Genomic DNA, 24,768 nt, shown 5'->3' with positions numbered 1-24,768 from the left:
ATAAGATTTTGATCGAAACAATGAAGAGCATGTTAGTGAATCCTTATGCTATGAAGGTCTTTTTTCTTTTTTTTTATCAGATCATACTTTCTAACCTATCAGCTTGTCACTCTATTTTCAATATTTTAATAAGTGCAGGTTAACCACAGAATTCCAACAGCATACACAAAGCTAATAAAATAAACAAATCTAATGACAAAAGCAACAATTAAATTACAAAGCAACAGACAACATATAAAGGAGAAGCATCAAGTACTGAAACCTAAGAGAATCGTAAGAATAAAGAAAGTGCAGTTATATACCTTGAGGATCAAGAGGAATAGAGTACGCAGAATATACAATCCACAGTAGGAAATGGTGGCTGCAAACGAAACTGAAAAGGAATTGTATAAAAAACATACCAGAAAAAAAAAATCACAAAAAAAATAATACTCCGTATCAATTATCATCACAATTCACAATTAGTTGTGTGGCGTATATTATTAAGAACTTATAAAATAATGACACAAAAAAAAAAAAAAAAAAAAAAAAAAAAAAGTGAATAACCTCTTTAGTTCCAGATGAATAATGTCTCGTGCCTGATGCTACAGACCTTAACCTCATTATATTATTCCCTAAAACATAAATATATAAAAACATCAATTATCATCACAATTCATATAATATTCTGAACACATAAGGTATTAAACTTCAAAGGTTAAGAAAGAGCAGATACGAAAAATTAATAAATCAAACATGAAATAAACTATAATTCCCACCTTGATTTCTTTCAACAAAAGCTATGAATACGTTTGGCGTGGATAATAATCTTGTGAACAATTAAAGTATCAAAAAGGAATCCTACAATATACATCTACTATTACCAAGCATAACACAACAACACTTATATAAAAATAAAAAATATAACTTAAAACCAAACTTAAAGAAAACAAATACTAACCTGAATGCAAGAAGCAACACCTCAAGGAGTAACCTGCGGGAAAAAAAAAACACGAGGATACATTATATACCAATAATAAAATAGTGAAACAAACGATTATACAACAGAGGGTAAATAATAACTTACTACACAAACTAACAGCTATTGTAGTAATCTGTGATAAGGAAGAAAAACCAAGCAACAAATATTAAGCTAAATATAAAACAGAAAAAGGAAGGACGGTAAACAGTTGTAAAACAAACATATACAAAAAGCATTTTAATTACTCGGATGTAAAGATGAAGTTCATAATCGTAAGTGGAAAAAGCAACAAAATAATTTCGCACCTGTTCTAGAACCGACCGACTGGCGATGGAGATGGTGGTAGCGAATGACACAATGGTTGCGATGGAGATGACGGTTGATGGCGATGGATGGAAATGCTAAAAATCTCAAAAACCTCTGGGAACAGGAATCAAACTCTGATCGACAATTTAGAATTTCAAGTTTCGAAAATCACCTGATAGTAGTGGAGATCGAAATTGTTTGAAAGCCCAAAAAATTGTTGGTTTATTTTTTTGGATAGTAGAAGAAATGTTTTTTTTTTGCTTAGTCCCACATCGGTGGATGGAAAGAGTGGAAAGTAATCTCTTTGATTATAAAAGGAGCTTATGTGATTACTTCCAAATTGCACCAATCAATACACTTTAAGTATTTGATTATATCTTTCTTTCTTACCCTTGTTTGAGAGTTGTATTAGTTAAATATTTTGGAGAGTGTAGTTGACTTAAGAGAGTTGTCTATATCATTGTAACAATTTGTGATATAGTGTATTTCTTTCTTTGGGGGCCGGTGGTTTTTCTCCTGTTTTGGAGTTTCCACGTTAAATCTTGTGTTGTGTATTGTTCTTATTTCTTTACTATTATTGTTGGGCTGTGTGGTGGGAATTAGTGAGACCGTAATTTCCCAACAATTGGTATCAGAGCGTCAGGTTTGACGGGGGTCTCGGTTATAGGAGTCGGAGTATGCTCTGTGGTTGCCACGGGAGTGGATCGTCCACATCAGAAACGAGTTCTATTGATCGTATAGGGTATCTGGTTAGACAATATTTTTTCTGATTCGTAGTAATAGTTGGATTTGTTAGTGGCGAATTGTGGATTTCCGATTTAAAGGGTCCTGGCTACCTGCTACATCTTTTGGCTATTCGAAACGTGAGCAAAATCAGAGAAAGTGTTGTTTATAGGATACGGATACGATGTCGAAGTTCAGTCCAATGAGGTTTGATGTAGAGAAATTTGATGGGATGATCAATTTTAGCTTATGGCAGGTTCAAGTCAAGGATGTGTTGATTCAGTCCGGGTTACACAAGGCATTGAAAGGTAAACTCACCTTTGTTCCTGGCAGTGATTCTAGCAGTAAGTTCGATGAAGAAGAATGGGATGATATGGATTTGAGGGCAGCAAGTGCGATTCGTTTGTGTCTTGCAAAGAACGTGCTTGCAAATGTGCACGGGTTATCAACGGCAAAGGAGCTTTGGGTTAAACTAGAGCAGTTGTACCAGGGCAAGGGCATCTCAAATCGGTTGTGTCTTAAAGAACAATTTCATACTCTGCGTATGGATGTGGGTTCAAAGATTTCAGATCATCTAAGTATTCTTAACGGTATTGTTTCAGAACTGGAGGCTATTGGAGTTAAAACGGATGATGAAGATAAAGCTTTGAGGTTGATATTATCTTTATCATCGTCTTATGAACACATGAAACCTATTTTGATGTATGGGAAGAAAACTCTGAAGTTTGAAGACGTTACTAGCAAGCTCCTATCCGAGGAGAAAAGACTGGAAGGTAACGGGGTCTCGTCATCAGGAGATACGATAGTGTTGTGTTCGGATAGGCGAAAGAGAAACTCTGGGAAGAATCTGGTATGCTGGAGGTGCGGGAAGACTGGGCATGTAAGGGTTAATTGTCCAGGTGAAGCTAATCCGGCAAATGGCTCCAAAGACGCTAACATTGTCTCCGTTGTTACGGAGAGTGACGAATTCCTCTAAAGTCACACCATCCTCATGGTGTGTCCGCGCCACCATGGAAAGGGATGTTCGTTAGCGGTTCCACAATTGCACATGGGCATTGGTTTGGCATTGATGCAGGTTGTGTGGTGGAAACTGATGTTGTAGCTGATGAAACTTCCAGGGAAAGCCAAACAGGAAGTTGCACCATAAAGTTACAGCTGGTTGTTCAACAACATGTGCCGAGGTGAAATGCTTGGAATGTGATATTCTAAGTGCTATACTCTTAATGGTGGAGTATGATAATTCTTGTTAAGAGTTATGATTGTCTGTGATGACAATGATTGTCGGGTCTTGACAATGTTCGATGAAGATGCAAGTTTTGTCTCTTGGGAGATAATGTCAACGACATGAAGATGAGGATCTTGAAGTTGTCGTCGAGGAAGCGTCTACATCGGTTATCCTTGCAATGTGGAAGCATGGTTATCTTCTTCTATTCAAAAGGTGGAGATTTGTTGGTTTATTTTTTGAATAGTAGAAGAAATGTTTTTTGCTTAGTCCCACATCGGTGGATGGAAAGAGTGGGAAGTAATCTCTTTGGTTATAAAAGGAGCTTATGTGATTACTTCCAAATTGCACCAATCAATACACTTTAAGTATTTGATTATATCTTTCTTTCTTACCCTTGTTTGAGAGTTGTATTAGTTAAATATTTTGGAGAGTGTAGTTGACTTAAGAGAGTTGTCTATATCATTGTAACAATTTGTGATATAGTGTATTTCTCTCTTTGGGGGCCGGTGGTTTTTCTCCTGTTTTGGAGTTTCCACGTTAAATCTTGTGTTGTGTATTGTTCTTATTTCTTTACTATTATTGTTGGGCTGTGTGGTGGGAATTAGTGAGACCGTAATTTCCCAACAAAAATATACACAATGGCCACAGCAGATGGGATGGGATGATTTTGGAGATGGAGTAAATGAAGATGAAGGTATGGTTGAAGGTAAGCGGATGTGTCGGAGGGTATGGGCTGAATCCTCTCTTCACGCACGCCATCTGATGTACTCGTATTTGTTATTAATAAATAGAAGCAATTGGTTGTGAGAGGGAGCCAAATACGTGGACAGGAATACAAAACTTTTTTTTTTTTTTTTTTAATTATTAAGAAGGCCAAAATGTGAGAAGTATTATTAAGAAGGCCAAAATGTGAGAAGTGGTGAATAGTATGGGTTGTGAGAGGGAGGGTGCCACGTGGACCAATCAGAATGCAATAACCACACTTGTTATTAGTATGTGGTTAATTGACATGTTACTAACTTTGATACTCTTGTTACGTAAATGGGTGATTATTATGATGAATGATATTTGATGGTTTATATTCGAGACAATGAATATATAATTCTTAGATAGGTGTCGTTATTCAGAATCCGTTAGGACTCAAAGACGGTAACTCTGCTATTCAGAATCTTAAAAAGACTCAACAGACGAAAACCAGTGAGGTTTATTATACAAATACAACATGATTACAAACTAAGACCGAGGCTTTCTTTTATAGGCTAGCCATGATACAATTTACATATGCTCTGAGACCCACGCACTACGATCGTTTATATCATCGATCGTTTACATTATTGCTGTGGCCCGCGCACTTATTTAACTTTAAACATAGACCACACACGTCGATCTACTTTAAAGATACCTATGGCCTACATGGCCCACACACTTATCACGCGTATATACAATACAATTATTACAAGGACACGATATATAACATTACATTATTGATATGGCCCACGTGGGACCCACTTGTTCAGCGTTGAATCAACTTGGCATGTATGGTGTTCATCTGGGTCTGCATATTGCTCAACTGTGACTGTATATTACTCAAAGATCCAAGCTGTGATATCAATGCACTGATTTGACTTTCAGGTACAGACGGCTCTATCTGACGGTTATCCCTTGCACAAGCAAGCATCAACCGATGCTGATTGTACGTAAGGATAATCCACTCGTTCGAATCGGGACAGGCAGAGATGTTGAATAACTTAGTTCGATCATCGTACCCTAATCTACCACTGCTAATGAATTCAGTGTGTGTCCGTTTCAACTCCTCATACCATTGATTAAGGTCATCAACCAAGTGTTGACGATCAACTCCCCACTTCTTTACTTTGTTCTCAGAGAGTTCCCCCGCCCTCATACTTACTAAATTTCTTCTTGGAGACGTCACATACCAAGATACTGAAATTTATAGACATGTCTTATACCCTCAAGTATTCAAATATCAAATAGTGACCGTCCAAAAACTGATCTGACGGCTAATATTCTTCAAGTAGTGAGCATAATCTAGTGCTTACACGTGTCATCAATTAAAATAATCATATATCAACAGCTGACATCACGACAGCATGCGTCATCAAGGAGTTATCATAGAAGAATGTTATAATCCAAGTAATGTTAGCTGATTATTCTCCATGATTGAAGGATATCTCTTCTCCTCAATTATTACATAGGTTACAGCTCATGGGTTATTAAATGAGTAGTTAGCAGTTACATTTATTTATTATGTAGACTATGGTTGTTTGAGTCTCATTTATGATGTCCAACTGTAAAGGATCGTGTAACAAATGAGAGAAGGACATCAAGCAATGATCACAAATCAATAAAGCAAAAGCATATCAATATTTTCATAAGTAATAGGTACCTAACTTATTCTCTAATTGTCGATCTGTAAAGTGAGAGGGCCATTTATGACTCATATGAATCTTGTAAGTGATCCATCCACATCTTGTTTAGATGAAGAAGTCTTCTACATCTGTAATTGCACTGCATCCTGACTATGTATGTAATATGATTATCTGAATCTGTATACTTGCGATGAACTTTGAAGAAAAGTTCAAAGTTAGATACATTTGGTGTATTCAGTGTTTCTCTTGTACAAACAGCAATGAATATTATACTTAGAGATTGGAGTCTATGACTGGGTATGAATATGAATGTAATGAAGAAATAATAAGATTTGAAATATAAATAAATATTTATTTTTTATTATAATTCATCATAGTACATAAGAGTTATCCTTCTTAACAATGCATCTAACTGTTTATCAGGACATTGATTTACATGATCATAAAATATTATCTCTAGGATGAAAAAGAAAGCTCACAATAAATTAAAATTATAGTAATCAAACCCAACTTTTTGTTTCATTTATTCCTATACTTATTAAATACTAACTAGTTTTCAAGGTCTGCGCTTCGCCGCGGCGTGAAATATTTATGCAGTTATTCAAATAGTATGGATTTTTTTTTCTTTGTTTTTTGTCGTTACATATTATTTGTTACTCCCTCCGTCTCATATTAATAGTTAATCTTTTCTTTTTGATATGTCATAAATTAATATTCAACTTCTATAAATAGATAAGAATATTTGGGTAGAATTTAAAAAGACAAAAATGTAGGTAAAAGGTAAGGGTTAAAGCTGGAAATTAGACAAAAAAAAAATACATGTGACAGTCATTTTTTCTTAAACTGTATTTTTTTTTTCTATGAACTATTAAATTGGGACGGAGTAGTATCATATTTAGTAATGAAAAATTTTGTCCTTGGAATTTTACTTTTATAGTGCTTCGCCGAATGAAGTGGGAAAAAAGTTACTGCAACCGTAATGAGTTGGAATAATTAAGGGTAGTTCGTTTTCTTATACATTTACGAAACAAATTGTCATAAAATGAATGTCTGGTAATTGTGACATTTCTTTGTTTTTCTTAAGAAAAATTATATGTTAAAGAAAAGAGAATTATGACATGTGTAAAAAAAATGCAAAAATGACTTAACAACAATATTAAAAAAGAGAATGAAATTATAAGTAGTTCTAATTCTAATAATAATAATAATAATAATAATAATAATAATAATAATAATAATAATAATAATAATAATAATAATAATAATAATAATAATAATAATAATAATAATAATAACAATAATAAAAATAATATGAATACCCTATGTCAAATTATTATTATTATTATTTTAATATGTCAAATAATAATAGTAATAGTAATAATAATAATAATAATAATAATAATAATAATAATAATAATAATAATAATAATAATAATAATAATAAGTAATATAAGTAGTAATAGTAATAATAATAATAATGTTAATGTTAATGCTAATGTTAATGTTAATGTTAGTGTTAATACTAATACTAATAGTAATAATAATAATACTAATAGTAATAGTATAGTGGTGGTAATGGAGATAATAAAATAAAATAGCAAGACACCTCCGTTTTCGATGTAGTTTGTTGGGTTTTGTTTGTAAAATTATTTCGTGTTTAAAGGTGATGCTGGTGACGCGTAAGGTTTGACGAACGGGACGGTAAGGACATTTGAAGTTGTCAGTGGTTTGTTGTTGGGGGAAAAGTGTAAGCTTTAAGGTTTAGCATGTTAGGCCCTTGAAGTTTAGACTTTTGGCATGAATGGTCCCTGGGTTGTGGGTCGGTTTGGGGTGGGAAACGGTTTAAATAGTGGGAATGGGGGTGTTAACCAATGGGGTGTTGATATCAAATACACCAATTTGGGTGTTGATATCAAATACACCAATTAGTATATTGAGTAATAATATTAAATAATTAAATTAATTGTAATGAATTTTAATTATGATTATTAAAAAGTAATATTAATATATTAAAATTATTGTCTTTTAAAGACTAAATTTATAGTAGTGTCTAATAAATCTCTATAATGATGATGTCATAAATAAGGATTATTCAAGCTTAAAAAAATTCAAAATAAAGAGAAAAATTTTAAGCCCCATGCTAATGTCATTAAAATAATTAATTATATTTAAAATAAATTTAACATGTTAATTGTATAATATATGAATCATTATGTACAAACTTATGATAAAACACCCTCATGACCATATGTACAATATTTGAAGCATTATGTACAAGTTTATGGTAAAACACTCTCATGACCATATATACGATATTTGAAACATTATGTACAACCTTATGATAAAACACCATCATGACCATATGTATAAACTTTAAAACAAATTGTACAATCTCTTACAAAATACCCCATGAACACATGTACAAACTTTGAGGCATATTGTAAAAATAATTGTATTTTAGTTTTTAAAAAACTTTCAAAAGGCATTTGTTATTACTAATAATTATTAATAAAAATATAAATACTCAATTGTTAAGTAAAATTTTTTATTATTATTTATTGTTATAATTATAATAATTATTATAATTTAAATATGGGTTCTATTTACGGGATTAATTACGTTACATATGTATGCGAAGTACATATCTCAATAAAAGGTTGTAATATATGCTTTTATGACAAGGAAAATAGTAATTGTAATGAAAATTAGAAGAGAGTGGTGGGAGAATAAATGCAGTTCATTTATGGTTGTTACGATAAAGAGGTCAAAGAACTCGCTTCTAGGGAGATCCTTTTGTTTTGTTGTTTTGTTGTTTTCTTGCTTCTATATGTTAGTGCAGTTTTTAGTTTTTAACAGCTCCTTCATAGTTTGTTAGTAGATGTGAATTCATGGTTGTCTGGACAGTAATGTAAGTCCAATTCGACCCATTTTGTATTGTTTGACTTTTTACCTTTTTGTGAAAAGTCTTTATCTATTTTGCTTCCTGTTTTTTGCCAAAAAAATAATAAAAAAAAATGTTAAGTACATCAATATTTGTAGAAACAACGAGAAGTTTCTTAGTCAGAATTCGTGGTTTCGCCGGTAATTAAACCAAATGACCTTAACATTTACATTCACTTAATACTTAAAACATATTATTAAAATGTTTCTTTTAAACAAACTAGTGGTTCCACGTGTCATTTCACTAGTTTTAATATTATTATTATTATTATTATTACTAGCTTAGTGCCCGCGATTTTGCGGGGCTACTTTATTGGATTAAGCGGGTATTGGTTTTACGTGAGTAAATTTTAGTAATTTTTTTATTTTGCATGTGTTGTAGTAACCTCGACATTCAGATAATATTTTTTGTTCCAAATTGATGGGGTAGCCAAAATGCTTATAGCCCCACTTGTAGCACTATGTACACTACATTACATTTATCAAATACACTATGACTTCTATCATAAAAAAGATAAGAATAAAGCCCCATGAAATATTATTCCAATCCTTATAATTGAAGTTATATCAAAGAAACATAATTATAACTGTAAATATTAAACTAAGTAGAGAACTTGCAGTCATACCACGAGGATGAGATGGTTCGATGTTGTACACTACCAATTTTGTAATTCTCCAACTGAAGAGCTGCAGTAGACCACACATTAAAACGGATACTTTAAAGCATGATCATGAAATGAGAATTTTATAACAAAAGGAAAAATAACCCTGAAAATGCTAAATTTTGAGAAAGCATATATCCATGTCTAATGGGTTTAATGGATTTCAATTATTGAGAGTTAGAGTAAGCAAGTTAACTAAAATGTGTTTCAACACATTCTACACCTATTCATTAGCTCATCTATAATCAAATATGTACTACCCTATAATATTGATGATACATCATAGTGAGACACAATGTGCTCAAATCTTCCATCAACAGGCACCGCTGATTTTATAACGTGTGGAAACCTGCCATATCTACAATCATATTATGCCAAATATGAGTTCGGTCACTTAGAAGTTTTTTTATTGATAATACCCGAAAGGTTTTCGCTCAACAATGTGGTAGAGGCGACCAGGTGCATATAGCCTTCTTGGATCTTTGAGTTTTCTGTCCTCCGATGTGCATGTGTCTGTTACACATCTTAAGCACAACAAACATGGTAAACTGTTCAAACAAAGAATCATGATCGTTATTATATTACTAATGACAAACTGTTATAAACACTATGCTTTTGTGGATATTGGTGTATTAACTTGACCACAACTGAATTTAAAATTACTTGCTTTAACTGGTTACCCAACCTACCCATTTTGCTAGCTCTGGTTTTCATCATACAATGCATAAAAGTTAAGAAAGCTCTTTATTGTCTCAGTATATCTCTCTAATTGTATAAAAGGTAAGAAAAACTTGCCTGCAGCACGAACAAAATTGATGACATCAGCATATCTAAGGCCAAGTTAAGTGACATACATCCGGCGGGGGCAATAAAAAAGCATCGAACCCTTTTCCTATCAATGTTCCCAAACATATCTCGGTTTGTGACCACCACCATGGCCAACAATGCAGCCACAGCTGACCCAAGTAAGTGACCCATTAGAGTTAACGTATAGCTCGGGTAACTCTCTAACAGCTTCTTCAAAGTGTCACTTTCAGCATCCAATATAACTCCGGCAGCTTTTAACAACCCACTATGAACATACCCACCATCTAATTTCCTTCGACCCAACTTTTTATCAAGCAAGACCGCGTAATCTGTATGGATGGCAGCAAGAACTATATCACAATGAGCATGATCTAATTACAACAAGTACGGTGGGGTCCAGCCTTGAGTATCATTATGTCATGACCCGGATTTTTTCCATGGTTATATATTGAACGATATTAATATTTACATGATTAAATGTTTCCAACATGTTAAGAAATCAAATTTGTTAAGACTTGATTAATTGGAACGAATTTTATGTAAACGTGTGACAACCCAATTTGTCCGATGATTCACGAACGTTATAACTTGTAAATGACATGATAATATATATATGAACTTATATATATATTTAACATGATGAAATGATAATTAAGTATCTCATTAAGTATATTAACCATGAACTATATACATAAAATGAGACTACTAACTTAAGGATTTTGAAACGATATATATACGTAACGATTATCGTTGTAATAATGTCTTAATATTTATATATCGTATTAAGATATATTAACACACTATGTTATCATGATAATATAACAATTTAACATCTCATTAGATATAGTAACAATGGGATTAATTACATTTAACAAGTTCGTTAACTTAAAGGTTTCGAAACAACACTTAGATGTAACGACTAACGATGATTTAACGACTCAATTAAAATGTATATATATATATATATATATATATATATATATATATATATATATATATATATATATATATATATAGTATATTAAGATGTATTAATACACATTTGAAGGAGTTCAATACATATATCAAAACACTCTTACTTAACAAAAATAATCACAATTGTATTCCCATTTGTTTTCATCAAGAATTCGACTCGTATTCACTCGGTATTTGCACTCGTATTATACCCAGCTTCTAGATGTATTTACTATTCGTATATACCAATAAAAATCTGCTCCTTAGCAGCCTTAAATGATTAAAGAACATGTGGAACCAACCATTTGTCAAGTAACATGAATTATTTAGCAAGAAAACAAAATTAGAAATCTTTTCTTTCTTTATAAACTAAAAACATTTTTATGCATGCACACCATTTCTTCATTCCATTTTCTCATACTTACACTCCCAATTCTCTCTCAAAATACTCCTAACTTCATACTTGATCATCTCCAAGCATTTTCCCCATCATTTAGCTTCAATTACAAGCTTTAATCATCATAAAAACAACCTAGAATCAAGATGTTGCAAGATTATTTCCAATCTTTTTAATCCAATCCAACAACTCATCAAAGATCAAGAACTTCCATCTAATCTCAGTAACTTTTCATTCTTAATCAAGGTAATAATCATATCCAAGCTTTGGTTTAATTCCTATAAACATAACTATCTTAAATCAAGTAGTGATCTTACTTGAACTTGTGTTCGTGTCATGATTCTGCTTCAAGAACTTCCAAGCCATCAAAGATCCTTTGAAGCTCAAGTTATTTTCTCATCATTTCCAGTAGGTTTACCTACTATACTTGAGGTAGTAATGATGTTCATAACATCATTCTATCCATATATATAAGACTATCTTATTCGAAGATTATAACTTGTAATCACTAGAACATAGTTTAGTTAATTCTAAACTTGTTCGCAAACAAAGTTAATTCTTCTAACTTAACTTTTAAAATCAACTAAACACATGTTCTATATCTATATGATATGCTAACTTAATGATTTAAAACCTGGAAACACGATAAACACCGTAAAACCGGACATACGCCGTCGTAGTAAAACCGGGGACTGTTTTGGTTTGGATAATTAAAAGCTATGACAAACTTTGATTTAAAAGCTATACTTCTGGGAAAATGATTTTTCTTATGAACATGAAACTATATCCAAAAATCATGGTTAAACTCAAAGTAGAAGTATGTTTTTCAAAATGGTCATCAAGACGTCATTTTTTCGACTGAAATGACTACCTCTTACAAAACGACTTGTAACTTGTATTTCCGACTATAAACTTATACTTTTTCTGTTTAGATTAGTAATCTTTGGTTCAATATGAAACCATAGCAATTTGATTCACTCAAAACGGATTTAAAACGAAGAAGTTATGGGTAAAACAAAATTGGTTAAAAATGGTTAATTTGACTACGGGATTAATTTACAAAAATCTATTCTAACCACAACTTAAATAACTTATATTATATATTATGTAATCTTGATAGACCATAGACACGTATACAATGTTTTGACATATCATATCGACCCATCTATATATATATATTTCGGAACAACCATGGACACTCTATATGCAGTAATGCGGGAGTTAGCTATACAGGGTTGAGGTTGATTCCAAAATATATATATACTTTGAGTTGTGATCTAGCCTGAGACGTGTATACACTGGGTCGTGGATTGATTCGAGATATATATTAAATTATTTATGTACTACTAATTGTGGACTACTAACGTTGGACTGCTAACTGGACAACTTAAATCATCAACACGTAATAAAAATGTTGTGAATATATTTCGATCATACTTTGATATATATGTATATATTTGTTATAGGTTCATGAATCAACCTGTGGCCAAGTCTTATTTTCTGACGAAGTGAAAATCTGTGAAAGTGAGTATATAGTCCCATTTTTAAACTCTAAAAATATTTCGGGATGAGAATACATGCATTTTATGTTTTACGCCATGGGCACAAGTACTTAAAATATATTCTACGTTGAGTTGTACCACCTTGCATATCTTCCCTAATAGCTTGGTAACTAATATTTACATGTTGTAAGAACATGTAAGCGCGAATCCTATTGATAGATCTATCGGGTTTGACAACCCCAACCGGGCTAGTCGCTCTAGTATCGTAAACGGTTGCATAGTACTTCATTTTTACTACACTTGGTACAGTGTAGGGAGATTTCATAATAAAGAGAATATGCCACATTAATGGTTAAGTATGGTTACCGAAGCGCTCAACAACTTACAGAATATCTTTATTGAAATATTTGTAACTATGAAATCGTGTGGTCTATATTTATATTGATGCTAGCTTTAAACCTATATATCTCACCAACCTTTGTGTTGACTGTTTAAGCATGTTTATTCTCAGGTCCTTAAGAAAGTCTTCCGCTGTTGCATTATCTGAGCAAGCTGTGCATGGAGTCTCATGCTTTTGTTTAAATGAAGTGTTGCATTCAATAAAACCTTTGTCATGTATTATATTCGACTGTTATGTCACGTGCGTAGTATTTGGAAACTGCTGTATTATGGGGATTATCTCTTAAATAATCGCCCACTTGTTTAAAACATGCATTATGTATAATAATGGTGTGCTTTTTATGAAGCGAATGCAATATTTTCTAAAATGTATCATATAGAGGTTAAATACCTCGCTATGGGACCAATGAATAACGTACTGCGTTTATAGTAATATGGACGGGTCATTTCAGTTGGAATCAGAGCAGAGGTCTTAGCGAACCAGAATTTGCATTAGTGTGTCTGACCGGTATTTGTTAGGATGCATTAGTGAGTCTGGACTTTGACCGAACTTGTTTTTGAAAACCATTGCTTATCATTTTTGGTCGGAAATTGAATATTGTAACATGTAAATATTATGTGGTATATTACTAATGTGGTAGTTAATGTGTGATAGATATCTACTTCTAGCACCAATCTCATTATCACATTCAGCGACTCCGAAGAGGAATCTCCAGCAAAAGTACCAATCATCGACTTATCTGATAATGACGATGACCCGAAGAAAGATGTATCAATCATCTATATAACTGATGATGATGATGACCTGGAGTCGGATGCATTTTGGGAAGATTCACAATTTCCAGAAGAACCGAAAGTGAAAGAACCTGAAAACGATCCTGAGGCGGAGGAGGAAGTCAAAGAAATTTCTAAACATAAATGGATTAACGCAACAAAAAGACCCGGTGTTAAACTTCCTATTGTAGTAGGGCTTGAAAACCGACACCTTTTACCACCAAACCACCCTTACCATATAAATCTCCCTGATAATCCCACCGAGATATTAAGTACCTCCAACCCCCGACCAACAACAAAATACACTGTGCGTCTATCCCTCATTCCACCTAAACAAATTGATTCACCAACTAAAAGGCTCCGTCGTTTTTGAATCACCTCCAGCCATGATAACATTTCATGCCATGTATAATATTATGTAGTGTGCTTTATTTTATCCTACATATGTATTATGTAAAATATAACTATGTGAAATACTGGTATTGTATTGCTATATCATGAATAGGCATGAAATGATTATATGATTTTACTTTAAATTTTTCATAATAGAATATTATCTAGATTGTAGTAGTTAATTTTTGTACTAAGCTATTAAGTATGAACTTTAACGGGTAGGTACTACCCTGGATATAATTATAAAGTGCTAATAAGAAGAAAAGGCTTTTATAATAATTGGTTCATATTATTAATATGCCACGATGTACCATTAATTACTCGCTACATCTATAATATTCTATGTGATTAATTATCTTATATGTTTATTGAAGAAACATGGCCCGAATAAACCGAATGACAGAACAAGAAATTGAGGAGCTTATCAACCAACGCGTAAACGGCCGTATGCTTTGGGTCGAAGCGGCAAGAGCAGCAGCAAACAACACCAACCCTGGTGTTGGATGCTCATATAAATCATTTCAAGGTTGCAAACCTTCATCATTCAGCGGAATAGAAGGACCAGTCGGTTTAACCCGATGGTTCGAAAAGCTGGAGTCCGTATTTAAAATTAGTGGTTGTGCGGAAGGGGATAGGACAAAGTATGCTTCATGCACATTACAGGATGGTGCACTTACATGGTGGAAAAACTATATAAAAGCTGTAGGGGGCGATGAAGCATATGATACTCCTTGGGAAGAGTTGAAAAATATGCTAATCACTGAATACTGCCCAAGAAATGAGGTCAGGAAGATGGAAACCGAGCTACAAAATCTGAAAGTTGATGGCATGGAACTTACTAACTATAATAGGCGATTCATGGAATTAGCCTTGTTATCTCCTGAATTGGTACCAACGGAAGAGCGAAAGATTGAATTGTACAAAGATGGTCTGCCAAAGAACATCAAGGCCAATGTTACAACATCCAAACCCAAGACAATTCATGAAGCTATCACCATGGCAAACGAACTAATAGATCAGATCATCCTGGATAAGAACGCATCAAATACCGATGCCAAGGTATCGGATAACAAAAGAAAGTGGGATGGAAACCGTGATCGAGGTCACCAACAACAATCTCTTAAGAAAAAGGAAACCACGCAAGGTGCAGGTAGTGGTTCAAGCTCAGGTTACAAAGGACGAAATCCTTTATGTAACAGATGCCACAAACATCACTCTGGTTTTTGTAATGTGGTGTGCAACAAATGTGATCGAAGGGGTCATCTTGCTGAAGATTGTAGGGTTCCCGTCACAAATACAAATGGCACCAAGACTCCTGCCACCAATGCAAATAGAACAACCATGGCTACTGTTACTTGTTACGGGTGTGGGAAACAGGGTCATATTAAGAGCCAGTGCCCGAATCCAGAGAAGAATAATGGACCTGCACGGGGAAGAGCATTTGTTATTAATGCTAGAGAGGCGTGTGAAGACCCGGAGCTTGTTACGGGTACGTTTACCATTAATGACTTATCAGCATCTATTATATTTGATACAGGTGCTGATAGAAGTTACATGTGTAGAGACTTTTATGCTAAATTGAATTGTTCATCATTACCTCTAGATGCTAAGTACATGATTGAGTTAGCTAATGGTAAACTAATTAAAGCCGATAAAATTTGCCGTGATTGTAAAATAAATTTAGCCGGAGAGACGCTTAAAATTGATTTGATACCCGTAGAATTAGGAAGTTTTGATGTAATAATCGGCATGGACTGGATGTCCAAAATAGGAGCTGAAGTTGTGTGTGCCAAGAAGGCAATTCGCATTCCTCGTAAGGATAAAACGTCAGTAATGATTTATGGTGAGAAGGGTAACTCAAAGTTAAAACTCATTAGCTGCTTGAAAGTCCAAAAGTGCTTGAAGAAAGGGTGCTATGCTATCTTAGCACATGTTAATAAAGTCGAAACGAAGGAAAAAGAGAAGAGCATCAACGACGTGCCTGTGGCAAGAGATTTTCCTGAAGTCTTTCCGGAAGAGTTGCCGGGATTACCTCCATTTAGATCTGTAGAATTTAAAATAGATCTAGTACCAGGAGCTGCACCAGTTGCTCGTGCTCCATACAGACTTGCACCGTCTGAGATGAAAGAGTTACAAAGCCAGTTACAAGAATTACTAGACCGTGGATTCATTCGACTAAGCACTTCACCGTGGGGAGCTCTGATTTTATTCGTCAAGAAGAAAGATGGATCCTTCCGAATGTGTATAGATTACCGCGAATTAAACAAGTTAACTATCGAGAATCGGTACCCATTACCGAGAATTGATGACTTGTTTGATCAGCTGCAGGGATCTCTTGTTTACTCCAAAATCGATCTGAGATCGGGTTATCATCAGTTGCGTGTCAAAGAAGAAGATATTCCGAAAACCGCATTTCGGACATGCTACGGTCATTATGAATTTTTAGTCATGCCGTTCGGGCTGACAAACGCACCAGCTGTATTCATGGACCTCATGAATAGGGTATGCAGTCCATACTTAGATAAGTTTGTTATCGTCTTTATTGATGACATTCTTATTTATTCTAAGAATGAAGCAGAACATGAACAACATTTAAGGTTGGTGTTGGAACTGTTAAAGAAAGAAAAGTTATACGCAAAGTTTTCCAAGTGCGCCTTTTGGCTGAAGGAAGTACAGTTCCTTGGTCACATTGTCAGCAGTGAAGGAATTCAGGTTAATCCAGTCAAGATTGAAGCCATTGAAAAGTGGGAGACCCCAAAGACTCCAACGCAAATACGCCAATTTTTGGGTCTTGCTGGCTATTACAGAAGGTTTATTCAAGATTTTTCCCGGATAGCCAAACCATTGACGGCATTAACACATAAAGGGAAAAAGTATGAATGGACTTCTGAGCGGGAAGCCGCATTTCAACTATTAAAGAAGAAGTTGACTACATCGCCTATTCTATCGTTACCTGAAGAAAACGATGATTTTGTAATTTATTGTGACGCTTCGCGACAAGGTTTTGGTTATGTTCTCATGCAACGAAAGAAGGTTATTGCATATGCATCCCGACAACTGAAGATTCATGAACAAAATTATACGACTCATGATCTATAATTGGGAGCAGTGGTGTTTGCATTAAAGATTTGGAGACACTACTTGTACGGGGTTAAATGTACTGTGTATACCGACCATAAAAGCCTTCAACATATCTTCCACCAAAAACAACTGAACATGAGGCAACGTAGGTGGGTCGAGCTGATAAACGACTATGATTGTGAAATTCGCTATCATCCCGGGAAAGCAAATGTAGTTGCAGATGCTTTAAGCAGGAAGGAAAGAGAGCCGATTCGAGTACGAGCAAAGAATATGAAGATGCGTACGAACCTCACTACCCAAATTAAGGAGGCTCAACAAGGAGCTCTTTCTGAAGAAAACTTTAGAAATGAGATGCTTAAAGGATTAGATAAACAACTTGTTACACGGGAAGACGGAACCCGATACTTTGCTGGACGCATTTGGGTACCGAAGTTTAAAGGATTAAGAAAATTGGTTTTGGATGAGGCACATAAGACGAGATACTCGATACATCCAGGAGCTGGAAAGATGTATCAAGATCTAAAAGCACACTTTTGGTGGCCGAATTTGAAAGTTGATATTGCAACGTACATCGGAGAATGTTTAACTTGCTCCAAAGTCAAGGTGGAACATCAGAAACCGTCAGGTCTGCTTCAACAACCAGAAATCCCAGAATGGAAATGGGAATGTATTACCATGGATTTCATGACGAAGCTACCAAAGACTGCATGGGGTTATGACACCATTTGGGTTATTGTCGATCGTCTCACCAAATCTGCACATTTCCTACCTATAAAGGAAATGGATAAGATGGATAAATTGGTACGATTATACATGAAGGAAGTTGTTTCAAGACATGGAGTACCTATCTCCATTATATCAGATCGCGACAGTAGGTTTACGTCAAGGTTTTGGCAATCACTACATGAAGCTCTAGGGACTCGTCTGGATATGAGCACTACATATCATCCTCAAACCGATGGGCAAAGCGAAAGGACCATTCAGACTCTTGAAGACATGCTTAGAGCATGTGTGATCGATTTCAGAAACGGATGGGATAAATATTTACCATTGGCAGAATTCTCGTATAACAACAGTTATCATACGAGTATTAATGCTGCACCATTTGTAGCACTTTATGGAAGAAAGTGTAGATCCCCTCTCTGTTGGAACGAAGTAGGTGACAGACAACTGACTAGTCCCGAGATCATACGGGAGACTACTGAAAAGATTGTGCAAATCAAGGAGAGATTGAAGACCGCCCAAAGTCGTCAAAAGAGCTATGCTGATGTTTGAAGGAAGCCGTTAGAATTTCAGGTTGATGATATGGTTATGTTAAAGGTGTCACCATGGAAAGGTGTGATACGCTTTGGTAAGAGGGTAAATTGAACCCAAGATACGTAGGACCATTCAAGATCATCGAACGTATTGGACCGGTGGCTTATCGACTTAAGCTACCACAACAACTTGCTGGAGTACACAATACCTTTCACGTCTCGAACATAAGGAAATGCCTTGCAAAAGAAGACCTCACTGTTCCTCTTGAAGAAATCCAAATCGACGAGAAACTGCATTTTATAGAAGAGCCCGTCGAAATCATGGATCGTGAAGTCAAACGGCTCAAGCAAAGCAACATACCTATAGTTAGGGTTCGTTGGAATGCTCAAAGAGGTCCTGAGTTCACTTGGGAAAGAGAGGATCTGATGAAACAGAAGTATCCACATCTGTTTACAAGCACCGCCCATTGAATAGGTACTACTTCAAATTTCGGGACGAAATTTCTTTAACGGGTAGGTACTGTCATGACCCAGATTTTTTCCATGGTTATATATTAAACGATATTAATATTTACATGATTAAATATTTCCAACATGTTAAGAAATCAAATTTGTTAAGACTTGATTAATTGGAACGAATTTTATGTAAACGTGTGACAACCCAATTTGTCCGATGATTCACGAACGTTATAACTTGTAAATGACATGATAATATATATATGAACTTATATATATATATTTAACATGATGAAATGATAATTAAGTATATCATTAAGTATATTAACCATGAACTATATACATAAAATGAGACTACTAACTTAAGGATTTTGAAACTATATATATACGTAACGATTATCGTTGTAATAACGTCTTAATATTTATATATCGTATTAAGATATATTAACACACTATGTTATCATGATAATATAACAATTTAACATCTCATTAGATATAGTAACAATGGTATTAATTACATTTAACAAGGTCGTTAACTTAAAGGTTTCGAAACAACACTTAGATGTAACGACTAACGATGATTTAACGACTAAGTTAAAATGTATATATATATATATATATATATATATATATATATATATATATATATATATATATATATATATATATATATAGTATATTAAGATGTATTAATACACATTTGAAGGAGTTCAATACATATATCAAAACACTCTTACTTAACAAAAATAATCACAATTGTATTCCCATTTGTTTTCATCAAGAATTCGACTCGTATTCACTCGGTATTTGCACTTGTATTATACCCAGCTTCTAGATGTATTTACTATTGGTATATACCAATAAAAATCTACTCCTTAGCAGCCTTAAATGATTAAGAAACATGTGGAACCAACCATTTGTCAAGTAGCATGAATTATTTAGCAAGAAAACAAAATTAGGAATCTTTTCTTTCTTTATAAACTAAAAACGTTTTTATGCATGCACACCATTTCTTCATTCCATTTTCTCATACTTACACTCCCAATTCTCTCTCAAAATACTCCTAACTTCATACTTGATCATCTCCAAGCATCTTCCCCATCATTTAGCTTCAATTACAAGCTTTAATCATCATAAAAACAACCTAGAATCAAGATGTTGCAAGATTACTTCCAATCTTTTTAATCCAATCCAACAACTCATCAAAGATCAAGAACTTCCATCTAATCTCAGTAACTTTTCATTCTTAATCAAGGTAATAATCATATCCAAGCTTTGGTTTAATTCCTATAAACATAACTATCTTAAATCAAGTAGTGATCTTACTTGAACTTGTTTTCGTGTCATGATTCTGCTTCAAGAACTTCCAAGCCATCAAAGATTCTTTGAAGCTCAAGTTATTTTCTCATCATTTCCAGTAGGTTTACCTACTATACTTGAGGTAGTAATGATGTTCATAACATCATTCGATCCATATATATAAAACTATCTTATTCGAAGATTATAATTTGTAATCACTAGAACATAGTTTAGTTAATTCTAAACTTGTTCGCAAACAAAGTTAATCCTTCTAACTTAACTTTTAAAATCAACTAAACACATGTTATATATCTATATGATATGCTAACTTAATGATTTAAAACCTGGAAACACGATAAATACCGTAAAACCGGACATACGCCGTCATAGTAAAACCGGGGACTGTTTTGGTTTGGATAATTAAAAGCTATGACAAACTTTGATTTAAAAGCTATACTTCTGGGAAAATGATTTTTCTTATGAACATGAAACTATATCCAAAAATCATGGTTAAACTCAAAGTGGAAGTATGTTTTTCAAAATGGTCATCAAGACGTCGTTTTTTCGACTGAAATGACTACCTCTTACAAAATGACTTGTAACTTGTATTTACGACTATAAACTTATACTTTTTCTGTTTATATTAGTAATCTTTGGTTCAATATGAAACCATAGCAATTTGATTCACTCAAAACGGATTTAAAACGAAGAAGTTATGGGTAAAACAAAATTGGTTAAAAATGGTTAATTTGACTACGGGATTAATTTACAAAAATCTATTCTAACCATAACTTAAATAACTTATATTATATATTATGTAATCTTGATAGACCATAGACACGTATACAATATTTTGACATATCATATCGACCCATCTATATATATATTTCGGAACAACCATAGACACTCTATATGCAGTAATGCGGGAGTTAGCTATACAGGGTTGAGGTTGATTCCAAAATATATATATACTTTGAGTTGTGATCTAGCCTGAGACGTGTATACACTGGGTCATGGATTGATTCGAGATATATATTAAATTATTTATGTACTACTAATTGTGGACTACTAACGTTGGACTGCTAACTGGACAACTTAAATCATCAACACGTAATAAAAATGTTGTGAATATATTTCGATCATACTTTGATATATATGTATATATTTGTTATAGGTTCGTGAATCAACCTGTGGCCAAGTCTTATTTTCTGACGAAGTAAAAATCTGTGAAAGTGAGTATAAAGTCCCATTTTTAAACTCTAAAAATATTTTGGGATGAGAATACATGCATTTTATGTTTTACGCCATGGACACAAGTACTTAAAATATATTCTACGTTGAGTTGTACCACCTTGCATATCTTCCCTAATAGCTTGGTAACTAATATTTACATGTTGTAAGAACATGTAAGCGCGAATCCTATTGATAGATCTTTCGGGTTTGACAACCCCAACCGGGCTAGTCGCTCTAGTATCGTAAACGGTTGCATAGTACTTCGTTTTTACTACACTTGGTACAGTGTAGGGAGATTTCATAATAAAGGAAATATGCCACATTAATGGTTAAGTATGGTTACCGAAGTGCTCAACAACTTACAGAATATCTTTATTGAAATATTTGTAACTATGAAATCTTGTGGTCTATATTTATATCGATGCTAGCTTTAAACCTATATATCTCACCAACCTTTGTGTTGACTATTTAAGCATGTTTATTCTCAGGTCCTTAAGAAAGTCTTCCGCTGTTGCATTATCTGAGCAAGCTGTGCATGGAGTCTCATGCTTTTGTTTAAATGAAGTGTTGCATTCAATAAAACCTTTGTCATGTATTATATTCGACTGTTATGTCACGTGTGTAGTATTTGAAAACTGTTGTATTATGGGGATTATCTCTTAAATAATCGCCCACTTGTTTAAAACATGCATTATGTATAATAATGGTGTGCTTTTTATGAAACGAATGCAATATTTTCTAAAACATACCATATAGAGGTCAAATACCTCACTATGGGACCAATGAATAACGTACTGCGTTTATAGTAATATGGACGGGTCGTTTCACATTATAAATTCTCTTCAAAATTATATTATTCGGATCGATTTCATATCCACCTGGAAGTTACCAAATAGGGTAGTTTAGATCATCTTCATAGACTGCTAGAATATAATGACAAATCCAAGAAATGGGTTCAAATTCTTCGAAGGTGGCAACACTGTGATGGCCAGCCAAAATCCCTATTGACGCAGCACATCATTCATCGGTCCCATTACGAGGTTTTCCCTCTATATGATGCGTTTTACAAATATTGCATTCATTTCAAATGACGCGCTTTCTATATAAGAAAGTTTTAAAATCTGTATACATTTTTAAAGCATGTACATAAATGTTTTTGACTTGTGGTGATTTCTACATATAGACAATCCCAATAAATGATAGTTCATAATAATACATCAGTTGACTAAACAGTCAAAATATAATACATATTAATGTTTGAATGCAAAGTTTCCTTGAAAAATATGCCATGTAAGTCTCCATGCACATAGCAGTTAAACAGCGAAAGCTTCTTTAATACCTGAGAATAAACATGCTTTAAAGTGTCAACCAAAAAGGTTGGTGAGTTCATAGTTTTATCATAAATAATGATTTTCAATAGTTGTAATAGACCACAAGATTTCAGTTTCATAAATAACCATACACTCGCAAGTGTATAAAAGCATTCTATAAGTTGTAGGCACCCGGTAAGAAGCCTTAACGTTCATGTTTTACCCTCTGAAGCACACCGGATCAGGTGCGTTTAAAATAATCTCGAAGTACTAAAGCATCCCATAGTCAGGATGGGGTTTGTCAGACCCAATAGATCTATCTTTAGGATTCGCGCATACCAGTCATACACCAGTAGTTATAGTTACCAAGCTAAGGGGATATTTCTGGTTTAAACCCACGTAGAATTTGTTTTAGTACTTGTGCCTATTTCGTAAAACAGTTATAAAATACGCATGTATTCTCAGCCCAAAAATATATAATGCAAAAGCATTTAAAAAGGGAGCTATGAAAACTCACATATCAATATTGTGGTTCAATATTGTAGGAAAAATATGCAGACGCAACGGAGATGATAAATGCAAGGTTGACCTTTGATTCACGAACAATACCCCCGATCAATACCCATAACCTCCTTATTTAATACCCATGAATTCCTTAGCTTTAAACCATTTGAAAAACTTGTTTTGAAATCACCCGAACGTAACCCCGTCGTAGTATTTTATGTATATTATTATCTTTGTATCATAAAAATAATAATCTAATAATAATAATAAGATTAATAATAATATTAAGAAATATAATCTTAATAATAATATTACTACGGAGTATATGTATATGAATATGTTTATGTGTGTGTGAGATTTTAAATCTCTCGATTGAATCATTCATATATATAGAATAATATAATAATATAATATAATAAATATATTAATATAATAAATTTGAAATAAAATATAATAATATAATAATAATCAATAATTCAATAATAATAATAAAAAAATCAAAAATTAAAAACGTGTGAATTAGAATTCAATAATATCTGCCGACAGTTTTCACGGACCGGTATTTCGTACTCTTGTTGCTGATAATTGACGGGTAAAAGTATGAGTAAAAATTCCACTTTTTATATTTGAATACATATATATCTGTTTTGGTCTTAAGCTTTATAAAATTAGTTGTAAAAAGGCTCGTTTATAAAGTTTATAAGCGTAATATGTGTTTTCCTAGTTTTTGACTGGATAAAGATATATAATATAATATAAATTTTAATATAATAATATAATAAATATAATAATATTGAAATAAAATATAATAATATAATAATAAATTTAGAATCAAATTTGAATCGTAAATTTTTAAAAAGTCGTATTTATTAAATACTTCAGGGGTATATTATGTAACTTATAATTAATAATATCTATCATGTTGCTTTTATGTGAATAGTAAATTAATTAATTTCGTTTCATTTACTATTCATATGAATAGTAAATGAATTAATTTCGATTCAACTATTTAAGCTACACGTTGTTGTACGTTGTGCTTTACAAATTGTACATTTTTAATTTAACTTCGTTTCTTAAAAAAAATTACAAAAATTATATCATAAAAATAAAACGACTTAATACGTAAAATTTTTAATTTGAAATAGCATCGTTTAATAGTAAATTTTTATCATTTCACATATAAATATTATAAAATT

The 24,768-nt window shown here is 33.2% G+C and overlaps 1 pseudogene; it reads right to left on the bottom strand.

Annotated features, from left to right (window-relative positions):
* Positions 1–9,468: 9,468 nt before the first annotated feature.
* LOC139887671 (uncharacterized) lies at positions 9,469–22,836 on the bottom strand (annotated as a pseudogene).
* Positions 22,837–24,768: the final 1,932 nt, after the last annotated feature.

Source organism: Rutidosis leptorrhynchoides, chromosome 2 (assembly GCF_046630445.1).
Source record: "Rutidosis leptorrhynchoides isolate AG116_Rl617_1_P2 chromosome 2, CSIRO_AGI_Rlap_v1, whole genome shotgun sequence".
Taxonomy (NCBI): domain Eukaryota; kingdom Viridiplantae; phylum Streptophyta; class Magnoliopsida; order Asterales; family Asteraceae; genus Rutidosis; species Rutidosis leptorrhynchoides.
The sequence above is the reverse complement of the archived record's forward strand: the minus strand, read 5'-3'. Positions and strand labels throughout refer to the sequence as shown.